The 14,182-nt window shown below is 34.3% G+C and overlaps 1 pseudogene; it reads right to left on the minus strand.

The window, feature by feature from the left end:
• Positions 1-13,006: 13,006 nt before the first annotated feature.
• LOC128032527 (wall-associated receptor kinase-like 1) lies at positions 13,007-13,917 on the minus strand (annotated as a pseudogene).
• Between the last annotated feature and the right edge of the window lie 265 nt (positions 13,918-14,182).

Here is a 14,182-nt window from a genome sequence, read left to right on the forward strand (position 1 = left end):
ATGCTACAACCTTGCTCCATCAGCCTAAGCTGCATGTGCCTTTTCTTGCAGCTGATTCACATCCACAATGAAGGTTCTATCCTATACAGCTATTGTTGTTAACACTTGGTCAGTAGCATCTTTGATCACAAAAGTTTTCCCTTCAAAAACAAGAGAGTATCCCTTCTCTAGTAGCTGACCAACACTTAGCAAATTTTGATCAATGTCAGGTACATAAAAAACCTCAAAAATGGTTTTATTACTTGACTTAGTGTCAATCACAGCCTTGCCCTTGCCTTTGGCCTTAAGGAGCTCATCATTCTCAATTCTGACTTTGGACACAAAAGTGGTGTCTAGCTCCTTGAACATGCTTTTATCTAAAGCCATGTGGTGAGTACATCCACTGTCAATCAACCAAATCTTACTAACCTTGCTCGAGCTTGCAAAACAAGAGGCTGTGAAGACATGTTCTTCCTGTCCTTCAACATCCTCAGCAGCCTGAGCTTGATTCTGGTGCAGTTGCTGTGCTTTTGGCTTATTTTTGCGTGCATTTTCAACGTGACCAAGTTTTTTACAGCCTCTACACTAAATGTCTGGCCTGTACCAGTAGTCTTTTTCAAGGTGAGTGGTCTTTTTGCAATAAGCACAATGTGAAAACTTCTTCTTGCCAGTTTCCTTTTTCCCTTTTTCTTTCTTCTCTGACCAAGGCTTCTTGCCTTTGTAATTTAACCTCGAGCTTGAGTTTTCTCTTCTCCTAGCCTGAAGAGCTCCCTCAGAATGCTCCTCCATTCTGTTTTCTCTTCTCTGCTCTTGTGCATAGAGAGCATTTATCAACTTTGTTAAGGGAATGGCTGATAGGTCCCTCGAGTCCTCCAAAGAAGAAATTTTTGATTCATACTTCTCTGGTAAGGTTGTTATGACTTTCTCAACTACCCTTTGGTCACTAAACTCATCCCCAAACAGTCTTATTTGTTGACTGTGGCCATAATTCTGTCAGCATACTGCTTGATGGTTTCTGAATCTTTCATTCTCAGATTCTCAAAATCCCTTCTCAAGTTGATCAGTTGTTATTGCCTGGTCTTGTCTGACCCCTGAAACTCTTCTTTGAGTCTGTCCTATGCCTGTTTTGGAGTGTCACAAGCCATTATCCTTGTGAAGATGACATCTGTAAATCCATTTTGAAGGTATGACATAGCCTTATACTTCTTGGCACAGTCCTCATTGTGCTGCCTGATTTGAGCTATTGTTGGATTAGCTCTCTGAGGTGGTGGCTTTGTGTCAATTTGAACGACATTCCATAGGTCATGAGCCTGTAGATATGTCTTCATTTTCACAGCCTAAATGTTATAGTTTTCACCAGCAAAGACAGGTGGTGGTGGTGGTGAAAAACTTATCTTCTTGCAGCAACCAGACAAGTCAACAAAGACAGCTCCTATTTCTTTTCTTTCAAGCACGAATTGCTCACTTAGATCAACACACAGTAAAGGCCCTCAAAGAAAATAGGCTCTCGAAGCAAATACTTCATCATAGTCTACTCCATATCTTTGCGTATAGCCTTTTGCAACTAGTCTTGCTTTGTATTTCTCCACTTTTCCTTCTTAGTTGGTTTTCGTCTTGTACACCCATTTGACTCCAATTGGACTATGGCCTTTTGGTAGACTTGTTAACTCCCATGTGTCATTTCTTCTTATTGTTGCAATTTTTTCATCCATTGCTTTCTTCAATTTGACATAATCCTTATCCGATGCAAATGCAGATTACAGATATAAAAAATGTATGCACAATTATTCAGACTCAATTCATAATTAAGTGATACAAATCAATATCATCGATAGTAATCACAATCAGTATACATTATATAATCGATATCTCAGTGTCAGATCATCAAATAGCACTCATACGGTCTCATTCAGATCATAAATACACTATGGAAGGCCTATATTCACATTAGACGATGCTTACGACCTCAGAGATAGTTTCCAAGTTTGACCCACACATTCGTGTGGTTCTACACAGCCTGGCACATGCTTGTGTGCCCACTCGTGTGCCTCATAGGCTTGACACACGCCTATGTTGTTTGCCCGTGTAGTCCTAAATCACAAACAGTGAGTCACACGGCTGTGTCTATGGCACGTATGAACCCTGCACTAACATGACCACACACGGCCAGGACACACACCCGTGTCCCTTACCCGTGTGGCTCATATTTGGTAGACAGTGTGTTACACGGCTGAACACGCGACCTGCCACAATGCTGTGTGGCTCACACGACCTACCATACGGCCTGGCACATGGCCTAACACACGACTTGGCACACGGTCGTGTGGCGTTGACAATCATGTTTTTCGGCATCTGAAATTCGCAAAAGCTTGGCTTTCTAGTACGCACTTGAAGTAGTTTTGTTGTAGGAGCGACGTAGAAGACTCCCGAAGCCTAACACAACCATCCAATTACACAATTAAGCAATTTAATTAACAACAAAACCCAATTACGCACAGAAAACTATGTCCAAAGTTTCAACGCTAAACCTTCAACGATTCCAGACTTACCAACAAAATCAGTGGCGATTACTCAAGTTATTGCGTTGAGGATCGTTGGTTTTGATGTTATTGCCTAAAAAGAAACCAAACAATTGCTTAAAAGAAATTTTAAACCAATCGAGTTGGAAACAACTCTGATAGAAATGAACGAACTACCGTCTAACGGAAGTTCTACGATTAGCACAATTTACACAATCGATATAACTAGCAGTAAGGACACGCACACTTACTCAGCGACATAGCAAACAAAACGTGCGAACCAAGTAACAATTGAACGAAGAAAGAAGGAAAAAGAATAAAAAGGGAGAAACGAAAATAAAGAAAGAAGAAAAATAAAAAATGGAGATGGAAGGAAGAGGGAACGTTTAATTAATTAACCACCAATCAAAATTCTGACATTAAGCAAAAACATTAACTAATGCATACGCCAAGACTCAAACATAGGACCAAAAAATAAACAAATGCTTAACTAGTGAACCAATAAGCTCATTCTTAACATAGATTTACACAGAATTAAATTTAAGTCAGCGGCCCAAGAGCAGAGAATGACTAGAATTGAACTAGCAAAACTTCTAAAACACAACTCAAACTCTCAACTTTGAACACATAAATAGAACATATAACCGCAAATACAGAAATTTAATTATGATAGAATCTAACAATCAAACTTTCAAATTTTGGGGCATTACAATCTGCCCGTAAAAGGTGCAATGTACACTAGAAATTTCCAAGGAATATTTGCAAAGAAAGACGATAAACTGAAATCTGAACTTTATTGACAATTTCCTCATAATCAAGCTAAAGTTTTCCAATTCAGAATCTTTTATGGAAAAATCAACTCTCCTCATCACATACAATCTTTATTATACGTAACCTTTTTTTTTCAATATAATATATGTGATTTATGTTGAATATTTTCAATATATTTGTTCCCACAGTATCAAAATGATTAATGAATTTGTTCCCACAGTATTTGTGGACCTGCTATGAGTGGGGTTTTATGATGAGAAAGAACTCAGAAATCTTTTTTCAACTTAGTTTTTTTTTTTTAACAATAATAATGGATTTTAGAATTATTTAGAAAACATCCAAGCAAAGCAAAACTTAGTCCACGATGAATGCCTTTTGACTTGTTTTTCAATTTTTATTTTAGTCCTACATTTTAGATGTTAGGATGTTAATAGATTTAATTTGATTTTAGTCTAAAATTTTGATTCAAAGGTCTTTCAATTTATAGGTTTTAAATTTTCATTTTCAACATTTCGAATTTATAAGTTATTAATGTAAGATTTTAAAATCCTAGAATTTTAAGTTTAATCCTGCTTCTTTTTTAGAATTTTAGAGTTTTTTTAGTTAACTTTGAAATTTAGACAATAATTTTAGAATTTAGAGTTTCGTTTAGTATTATATATTTGGAGATCTTCTTTCCTTTAGGTTTATTCAGAGTCAATACTAGAATTTCAAAACCTTAAACACAAAGTTTTGTAGGACTATCTTTGAATAGGTGTTGTGGAGGTGCTTTAGCCTTTTCTACACGTAACTATACTCTTGAATCCAGATTTGATTATGAGATCGTTCCTTAGTTTTAAGATTTTCCCTTACATTTGTCTTAGGATTAGCCTTAGAACTTTGGGTGATAGGTGACTAGTCGACAAAACCCGAATTTCAAAACCTTAAACACAAAGTTTTGTAGGACTATCTTTGAATAGGTGTTGTGGGGGTGCTTTAGCCTTTTCTACACGTAACTATACTCTTGAATCCAGATTTGATTATGAGATCGTTCCTTAGTTTTAAGATTTTCCCTTACATTTGTCTTAGGATTAGCCTTAGAACTTTGGGTGATTGGTGACTAGTCGACAAAACCCGAATTGATTAATGACAACTTCACTTTTTAGGTTTCGTGTCTAGCTTGTTAGGTTCATCCCTAACATGTTATGATAACTTAGTGACTCTACTGCGGACTTTGGTCTCGAGAGTCAATCTACATTAGGGCTTGACTTTAAAGTTTTTGTTGTAAGTTGTATATGTGACTTTATAATCAATTGATGTGAATATTTCTCTCTATTACTTGTGATTATATTTGTTGTAAATCGTCATTCACTTTACACATGAATTTGATCCTATTCCCTATATGTCCTTTTAGGAAGAGAGGTCTCGAGCTTTCATGTGTTCATTTCCATACTATAAATTATTTTTTTAAATCGTTAGGAAATTTACCATTTTTTTTTCTCGAAACGTTTATATGTCTATATATATATATAATTCATTAAAAGTAAAATATATATAATATTCAATGGTTCAAATATTTTTTTAAAAAAAATCAATGGTACAAAAATTATAATGCAATGTTGTTTAAACCATATCGGATTATCCAGTTGGATTGGGAATCGATCGAGATATCGATCCAGAAAAGGCAAAGAAAAAAAAATTGATATGCAAACTGGGCTAAAAACAATTGAACTGATTGAATCGTATTTTATAATTATTAATGTTTTTATTTTTATGATTTTTAATAATTTACTTTATTTGAACAGAACATACTGAAAATCGATGGCCTGATTAGTTCAATCGTTGATCCGATAACAAAAACATTGATATAATATTCAACTTGAATTGTAAGCTTTTTGAAATTACGTATTGAGATGTTCAAATTTAATTTGCTCCAATTTAATTTGGATTCTTCGACTTAAAGATAACCAAGCTTATTTAAGCTAAACCTAAGTAGTTTACATCTCTAGTATTTAATATTATTAGCCTCTAATGTCACAAGTATAACATGTAATTTTTGCATTTAATATTTAATTAATTTTAAAATATTTTATTTTAATTTCATTAATTAACATAAAATAATATTTTATTTGAATTATTGGATATAATTAAAATATATTAAAATATTATAAAATATATATTTCTTAAATTACTTTTTTAGTGACTTAATGGTACACAATTCTATATAAATATACATATATGCAGGAAGCAATGGATGCTCAATTATCTGTCAATATGCAGCCTTGATTGGGTTTGTGTTTTTGTATGTTTCAAATAGTTTTTGTTGGTTTTTCTCTGTTTGATGTTATTTTCTTATGGAATTGGATGTTTACTAGTTTGTTTATTTGCAGGGGAAATCTGAAGAAGCATATGAACAATCAAAGGGGTTCCGATAGGAGTTGAAATTGAAGGTTCGAGAGTTGTTGATAGAGTAGTAATGGCGTCGGAGAAAAATGGTGATAAGGGTATATTGGATTCTGTTAATATCCCTTGCTTTATTTACTTGTTCTCGCTCAATGAAGGCTTACTATTACTATGATGAGTTAATCACCTCTTTTTATTTCATCTTCAGATATTAGAAAAAGAAGAAGAAGGTCAATGATGAATAAGAGAAAAAGGAGATGTGGATAATTAGGGTTACCTTTCTTTCGATTTATGGTATCCTTGGATTTTGTATCCCTGTTTGAAGGTCTTTTTTTTATTAATGAATTCATCGACTTAGCAAAAGAAAAAGAAAACATATCCAGAACTTGTATAATAAATACCTTCAAATGGTCAAATAACATTGGTGTAACAAGTATGAATTCTTGGGCAACCATAAGACACCACCAATGTGACATATAGAGAAGCTAAAGGCTATCAATCAAGAGAAAGTGTTTTAGGAGTGTTAGAATCTAGAAAGATGATTTTAATGGAAAAATTACGCTGTCGGTTGTAGTTGTCCTAGACATTGAACTACTAGGATTGGGCTCCCATGAGTGGATCATGTTATCAAATTTTGGCACTGTTGCTGGAGACTAGTAACGTACTAATCTTGTTTCTTTTTCTTATGACTAGATCTGCTCCAAGAATTCTTGCGTTCGATTCAGAGATAGAAAAGACTGCGAGAGCTAATCGCAAGGAAACGAAGCTACGTAAAAAGTAGTCAAAGGTGGTAGGGACTCAGAGTAACCCATCGCCGGAGATAGAAGTAGACGGTGAATTTGAGTTTAGGGTTAATGAAAACCCTACTCAAACACTAAAAAATGAAAGGGTAGGAGTCGATCCACTAGAAGAAGTGCTTAATGCGAGGGTTAATGAAAACTCGAATCTAGCACATCAATCTATGGCTCAAACAATCCGAAAAATGGCCGAAGCTCCTACAGAACAACCACCGTTATGCATTGTGTATCATACTATGGATACTAATTTTAAATTGAAGTCAGAATTAATCCAATTACTACCGAATTTTTGTGGGTTAAAAAACAAAAATCCCCACAAACATCTAAATGAGTTTCATATGGTTTGTCTTAATATGAAACCTCAGGGCGTAACTGAGGATCGGATCAAATCGCGTGCTTTCCCTTTTTCCTTAGTAGACTCTACTAGGGAGTGGTTATTTTATCTACCCCTTGGATTTTTTACAACTTGGACTGATCTTTCCCGTTTGTTTCTCAACAGGTTTTTTCCAGCATCGCGTGTAGCTGAGTTAAGAAGGGAGATCGTTGGGATAAGGCAAAAAGAAGTAGAGTCTCTTTACGACTATTGGGAGCGTTTAAGAAATTGTGTGCAAGTTTCCCACAACATAGTATAACAGAATAGTCTCTACTCCAATACTTTTATGAAGGCTTGAAACCTATAGAAATGAACATGGTAGATGCCGCCAGTGGAAGGGCATTGGTCAACATGACTCCCCAACAGGCAAGGGACTTGATCTCCACGATGGCTGCAAATACTCAGCAATTACGAGCCAATCTTGAACCCATTAGAAGGGTTCACCAGCTAAGTAATTCAACCTTAGAAGATAAAGTTGACCGACTTAATTCTCTTTTTGCAGTAAAAACAGGACCAACCTGATTGTGAGAAATTTGTGCAACACCTAAACATACAACTGATGCATGCCCTAGTTTGTGTAACGATACTATGGCCCATTTAGATGCTGTGGGGAACTTTCCTAGACCACTCCAAAAGCGATATAACCCTTATGCTAATACCTATAACCCAGGGTGAAAAGATCATCCCAACTTGAGTTACGAAGCTAACCCACGGTACAACTAACCATACCAAAACCTGATTCCACAATAGTTGTGAGATTTAAGTACCTTTTTAGAAACCATGGTCAATAAATTAGCAGCTAATATGCTTGATTTCCATCAGTAAATATAACGACAAACTCTTGATTTCCAAAAAGAAACAAAGGATTTTCAATAGAAAACCAAGACGTCTATAAGAGAGTTGACGACATCAATTGAGAAAATAAGCTCACAAGGGAAGCTGCTGTCACAAACGGAACCCAACCCAAGACAACACGCAAATGCAGTGACATTACAAAGTGGAAAAGTACTGGAACCGAATCCTGGCAGGAATCTTGATTAAGATTTTGCTTAGAAAAAGTAGGAGAATGATGAATAGGTTCGAACGAAACCTCCATTGCCAATAATTCAATCTCTGTTTCCAGGACGATTGAACCAACATCAGAGGGGTAAGGAGGAAAAAGAGATCCTTGAAACATTTAGAAACATCGAGATCAAAAAAATTCTGTAATATGCCAAGTTCCTTAAGGAGCTTCGCACCAACAAGCGAAATTGATTGGAAATGAAAGAGTAAGTGTTGGTGAAAATGTATCTATGGTGTTGCAACGAAAGATGCCAGCAAAATGTAAAGACAGGGGCATGTTTACAATACTATGCAAAATAAGCCACTTGGGAATTAAAAAAACTATGTGTGATTTAGGGGCCTCCTCCATAAATGTAATGCCTTTTTCTATTTATGAATCACTTAATATGGGTTTTTTTGACAAAAAACAGGATCATTCAATTAGCAGACAACTCTATTGTACATCATGAAGGAGTCCTTGAGGACATATTAGTGAAAGTCAACGGACTTATCTTTCTTGCAGACTTTTATGTGATAAAAATAGAAGAGGATAACACTCTTGGGTCTTCAGACATGTTGTTGGGGCGACCTTTCCTTAGTACTGCAAATACTAAGATTGACGTGCGTAGCGAAACCTTTACGATGGAGTTTGATGGGGAGATTGTGAAGTTTAACGTTTATGGCGCAATTACTCACTCGAGTGAAATCTTAAATGTAAACCGTGTCGACATAATTGAGTCATTAGTAGAAGAAACTTTTGAGTCACCTTATGAAGATAAACTTGAAACATTGTTTGATGATAATCTCGATTTAGGATCTATTTGTGAATCTGTTAATGAATTATTGGCTCCTAAACTTCTACCTTCTTTTGTGCAGGCACCAGATCTGAAATTAAAACCACTTCCTGACATCTCAAATGCACATTTTTGGAGAATGATGAGACCATTGCTAACTTAGAAGGGGTTAACCTCTTGACATGCACACATAAGATTTTCTTAGAGGAAAATACAAACTGAAAGCAGAGGCGCAATGACAATTGAACCCAAATATGGTGGATGTGGTAAAAAAGGAGAATTTCCAAGCCTATATGAATGAAAGAATTTAGCTGGAATAGCCCCAATACTAGTTGGGGCGTGAAGCTAATGACGTAAAACAAGTGCTTGTTGGGAGACAACCCAATTTTATTTTTATTTTATGTTATTTATATATTTTTTTATTTTTATTTTCTTGCATGTTAATAAATTTTATTCTCTCTTCTTATATCTAGGAAAATCGAAGAGACGAAAAATTAAAATTGGAATGACATCTTAAAGGAATGGGAATAGGAGTCGCGCCGCAGCCTTCACCTCCTTCCTCTCCTCTATGCAACGCCAAACCTTCCCCAACTTGCAGCTATGCATGAACAAAAATGACTACATGGGGGTTTTTTTTCTAAACCTTCTTACTTTTACCTATTTTTCTTTTTCCTTTTTCTTTCACATCAAGGACAATGTGTTTTAAGTAGGGGGAGGCATTCCTCATTATTTCTGTCATTTTATCTGCTGCTTTTACTGTGTGTTACTTTTGCTGCTACCTTGTGCTCGTTTCTGCCCACATTTATTTATTTTTAGAATATTCTGCCTCTTTTCATGCCCAAGATTTTAACTAGGAATTACTCACTGTTTGACCTGTGAGCATGATTCCTGCCTACTGAGTTAGTTTTGATTTTGCTACATTGATTTTATCTGCACTGTTTTATTTCTATTAGGCTAAAATAATTATGATTAATAGAGTTAACCCTATCTTGCTTATTGTAAAATTGATTAAGTCTAAATGCAAAGAGGACACTTAATACAATTGTATGCTAAATTTATGTTCATGACTGTTAGGTAGTTGCCAAAACTTATTTTTGACACTTGATTGTTTTTCTAGTTCTCCAAAATTAAAAATTCTGTTTCATTATAATAAATTTTGATGCCTTCATGGTTATGAGTGTAGTTGAAAACGTGACTGATTGAGTAACTAGGGTAGGGTGCTTGGGTTGTCATCCTACTTCGCATCAAAAGGTTGTGTGACGTGTTAGGTAAAACTCCGCTAACCGGGGAAGAGAAAAATTTTAAGAATGTGTTAGGCTAAGTAACCGGGGTGGGGTGCTTGACTGTCATCTCTCTTCCGTCAAAAGGTTCAATATATTCTTAAGAAAAAAAATATTTAAATATAATAAATTAGGAGTATGTTGGGCTGAGTAATCGAGGTGGGGTGCTTGGCTGTCATCTCTCTTTGTGTCAAAAGATTCAATATATTCTTAAGTAAAAAAGAAAAAAAAAAGAAGAAAAGAAAAAGAAAAAGAAAAAATATTAATAATAAAATTGTATTTGGGGACTAAGAGTGGAAACAAATAAGGTGTCTTGATAAGTTTAGTAAATTACCTAATTTTCATGAAATAATCCAAGTTGATTTTGATTTTTGTATGCATTAATTGGAATACTTTTTCTGTTTTACTTAAAGCAAGCTTAAGGTTCTCTTATTTTTCGTATGCATTATGCCTAAGTTTTATAAAACTTTGTGTCACTCCATCCCCTATTTATAATACTCAGAAAACCTAGTTTATTCCTATCTAAATTCTAAGAGATAAATAAAGATAAAAGCTAAAATTAAATCAAAATAATAATCTTAACAATAATCCTAATACAATTAAAATTCAAATAGAGTTTTGTGTTTATAAAATCTCTTCTTTGAACTGTTGCCCCCAAGTCTTCCACACTTTGCATTTTCGGCACCACTTCTTTCCTATTTCGCATTGGTAGCCATTAAACTAACTATAAATATGACTAAGGCAAGCGCACCTATCGAACAATAATATAGTTATGGTGAGTAGAGAATATCGTATCCACGAGGACTAAAAGTACTAGTAATTACTGTTTTTCTATTATTTAGCCTACAAATTAGAGTGATTGTTTTTAATTTAAAATTACTAAACTAATTTAACTAAGAGTGCAACAGAGAATAAAATAGGAAAATAATCGAAGACACCAATGAGATAGACAATACCCAGGAAAGAATCCACCTAGACTTCACTTATTATTATGAATCTGAATTTAAATGATTTATTCACTTGTGTCTTGATCCGTAGAAATCCCTAAATTATGTTAATATCTCTTTCAAAAGTAAGAACAACTGACTCTAGGTTGATTAATTGAAATCTCTTTCTATTTAAAACCCCTATTGTCGCATTAACCCGATTTATGGATTCTCCTATTAGATTTGACTCTAATCCGGTAGATTTATGTCGTCCTATTTCTAGAATTGCATGCAACTCCACTCAATTATGCTAGATCTACTCTTAAACATGGACTTTTGTTCCACTGAAATAAGCACATTAAACATGAATTAATATCCTAAAAATATTAAAACATGAAATAAGCATACATAATTGAGAACAAGAATCAAGTATTTATTGCGTAAAAACAGAAATTAAATAATAAGATTTATCATGGTTTTCATCCTCCCTAGGTATCTAGGGAATTTAGTTCATAATCCTTAATAGAAACATGTCAAAGTTAGGATAACAACAAGACATAAAGAAACTCAATAAAACTTCGAAGGAAATTAAATGGAGATCTTCAATCTTATAGGAGATTCACTTCTGAGTTGATTTTGATGGTGTTCTTCGAGTCTTTTCTTCAATCTTCTCTAAGTGCCCCCATAAGTCTTCTTCTAAGGGTCTGTTTGATTGAAAGAATTGATTTTCCGGAAAAACATTTCCAACTTTTCCAGCATTTGATTGGCGGAAAACATTTTCCGTTTGGAAAATGAACTCCAAAACAAGGGAAAATGGGTTACATTTTAGGGAAAATGGGTTACATTTTAGGGAACATGTCTTACCCTTTCAATTTTCGTAAGACATTTTCCGTGCTCTCTTTTCTATCGCCTCATTCATTCCTTCCTTCATTTCCAGTAGAAAATTGCTTCTGTTTATCGATTTTCCAGTAGCTTGTTTTTTTAATTATTCAATACTTGTTTTTTTAACACAATTACAAATAATTTATTTGATATTAATTTTTTTCAATTTATAACGATTAATATTGTAGCTTAATAATTGAGTATTATTATAAATAAATCATTGCAATATAAGTAAAAATAATTTAAAATATAAAATTTATTAATATATATCAATATATGTAAAACAATTTTTTGAAAAATATTTCAGAAATCGCCAAACAGTAGAAAATATTTTACAGATTCAATCAAACACCGAAAATATTTTCCAGTAAATCATTTTACAGAAAAGTAAAATATTTTCCCGAAATCATTTTACGGAAAATATTTTACTGGCAATCAAACAGACCCTAATTGTTATTTATAGACTTTAGAATGCTTAGAAAGCCTAAAAATTGAGTTTTTCTTCGTATTTGAAAAGCAGGGTCCGTTATTGACACAGGCTGGCACATGGGCGTGTGGCCAGCCCGTGTGACTCATACGGGCTTATGGCCAGCCCGTGTGGAAATGCCCAGGCCGTGTGCATCCTGGAAACAACTCTATATGCTTGATTTTGGCTCGTTTTTCGCTCCTTTCACTCCCAATTGCTCTGGAAACAACTCTATATGCTTGATTTTGGCTCGTTTTTCGCTCCTTTCACTCCCAATTGCTCTCCTAAGTATAGAAACATGAATTTAAATTTTGGCTCGTTTTTCGCTCCTTTCGCTCCCAATTGCTCTCCTAAGTATAGAAACATGAATTTAAAGGATCAGGAGCATTATATTCACTAATTTACATAATCAATTATCCAAAAACGCATTAAGAATGGGATTAAATTATGTTACATTTACAGCTTATCACGCATCTTGGCCCATTTTATCTTCAAATTCATGCTTTTTTCCCCTAAATTTTCTTTTACCTTCAATTTAGTCCCTACAAGATAAAAAACCATAAATAGCTTAAATTAGTAGGATCGTACTCAAAATAAATATGTAATTAATACATAAAAATATGTCATTCCAGAGTATTATCACAAGACTCCATCAATGTGACATATAGAGAAACTAAAGGCTATCAATCCAGAGAAATTGTTTTAAGAGTGTTGGAATCTAGAAAGATGAATTTAATGGAAAAGTTCTGCTGTCGGTTGTAATTGTCCTAGACATTAAACTATTAGGATTGGTCTCCTATGAATGGATCATGTCATCTATTTTAGATTTTTTCCTAGACATTAAACTACTAGGATTGGTCTCCCATGAATGGATCATGTCATCTATTTTAGATTCTTCATCACCACAGTCTTCAATAACATTTCCACCTGAAGCTTTACTCAACTCTAGCTCCATTGCTACTTGTTTCATGTTGGGTCTTTTCTTTCCATTAAGGTTCAAGCATCTTTTTGCTAGCAGAGCCACAACTATAATCTCCAGTTCTGGACCATCCTTTACTACCATTGGATCAAGAATGTTAAACAAGGAATTCTCCTGCATTGAATCTAAAAAATAAGATACCAAGCTTCTCACTGGCTCTGATTGTTCTGCGGAGATGGGTTTTTGTCCTGTTAAAAGCTCAATAAGAACAACTCCAAAGCTATAAACATCACTCTTCTCTATAAATTGACTTGATCGAAAATATTCGGGATCCATGTATCCAAAAGTTCCTTGCACCTGAGTGGTTTTCAAGTGCAACTGATCTTGAAGTTCCAAAATCTGATACTTTTGCCCTATATTTATCATCCAAAAGTATGTTACTAGATTTGATGTCTCGATGATAAATAGGAGCGTATAACTGAATGCAAATAGAACAAGGCATTGGCAATTTCGATCGCAATTCGTAAACGCATTTCCCATGTCAATGGTAATTCTTCATTTTGGTTATGAATGAGATCGTATAATGTACCATTTGGGATGAACTCATACACCAATAGAGGAACTTCAGCTTCTAAACAACACCCTAAAAGCTTAACCACATTCCTGTGATTAATTTGAGATAAAATTATTACCTCGTTAATGAACTGTTCAACCTTCGTTTCATCAAATTTCTTTCCTTCCACCATTTTGGACTTCTTAATAGCCACAATGCTTCCATCTATTAGCATTCCTTTATAAACAGTTCCTTGACCTCCTTGACCAAGGATTCGGTTCTCATTATAATAATCGGTCGCCTTTTCCATCTCTTTTGAAGTAAACAACTTAATTTTATTAAAAAGCTTATATAAGAATCAATTGAATCCTTGGTTAAAATGATAAAGTTAAATTTTAAATTTTATTGAGTGAAAGGTTCAAATCTCACCATGTTAGTGTTATTATGGATTTTATATAAAATGTAAAAAATGAGAATACCCTTAAAATAATATAATTTAA

This window comes from Gossypium raimondii, chromosome 9, assembly GCF_025698545.1.
Source record: "Gossypium raimondii isolate GPD5lz chromosome 9, ASM2569854v1, whole genome shotgun sequence".
Classification (NCBI taxonomy): domain Eukaryota; kingdom Viridiplantae; phylum Streptophyta; class Magnoliopsida; order Malvales; family Malvaceae; genus Gossypium; species Gossypium raimondii.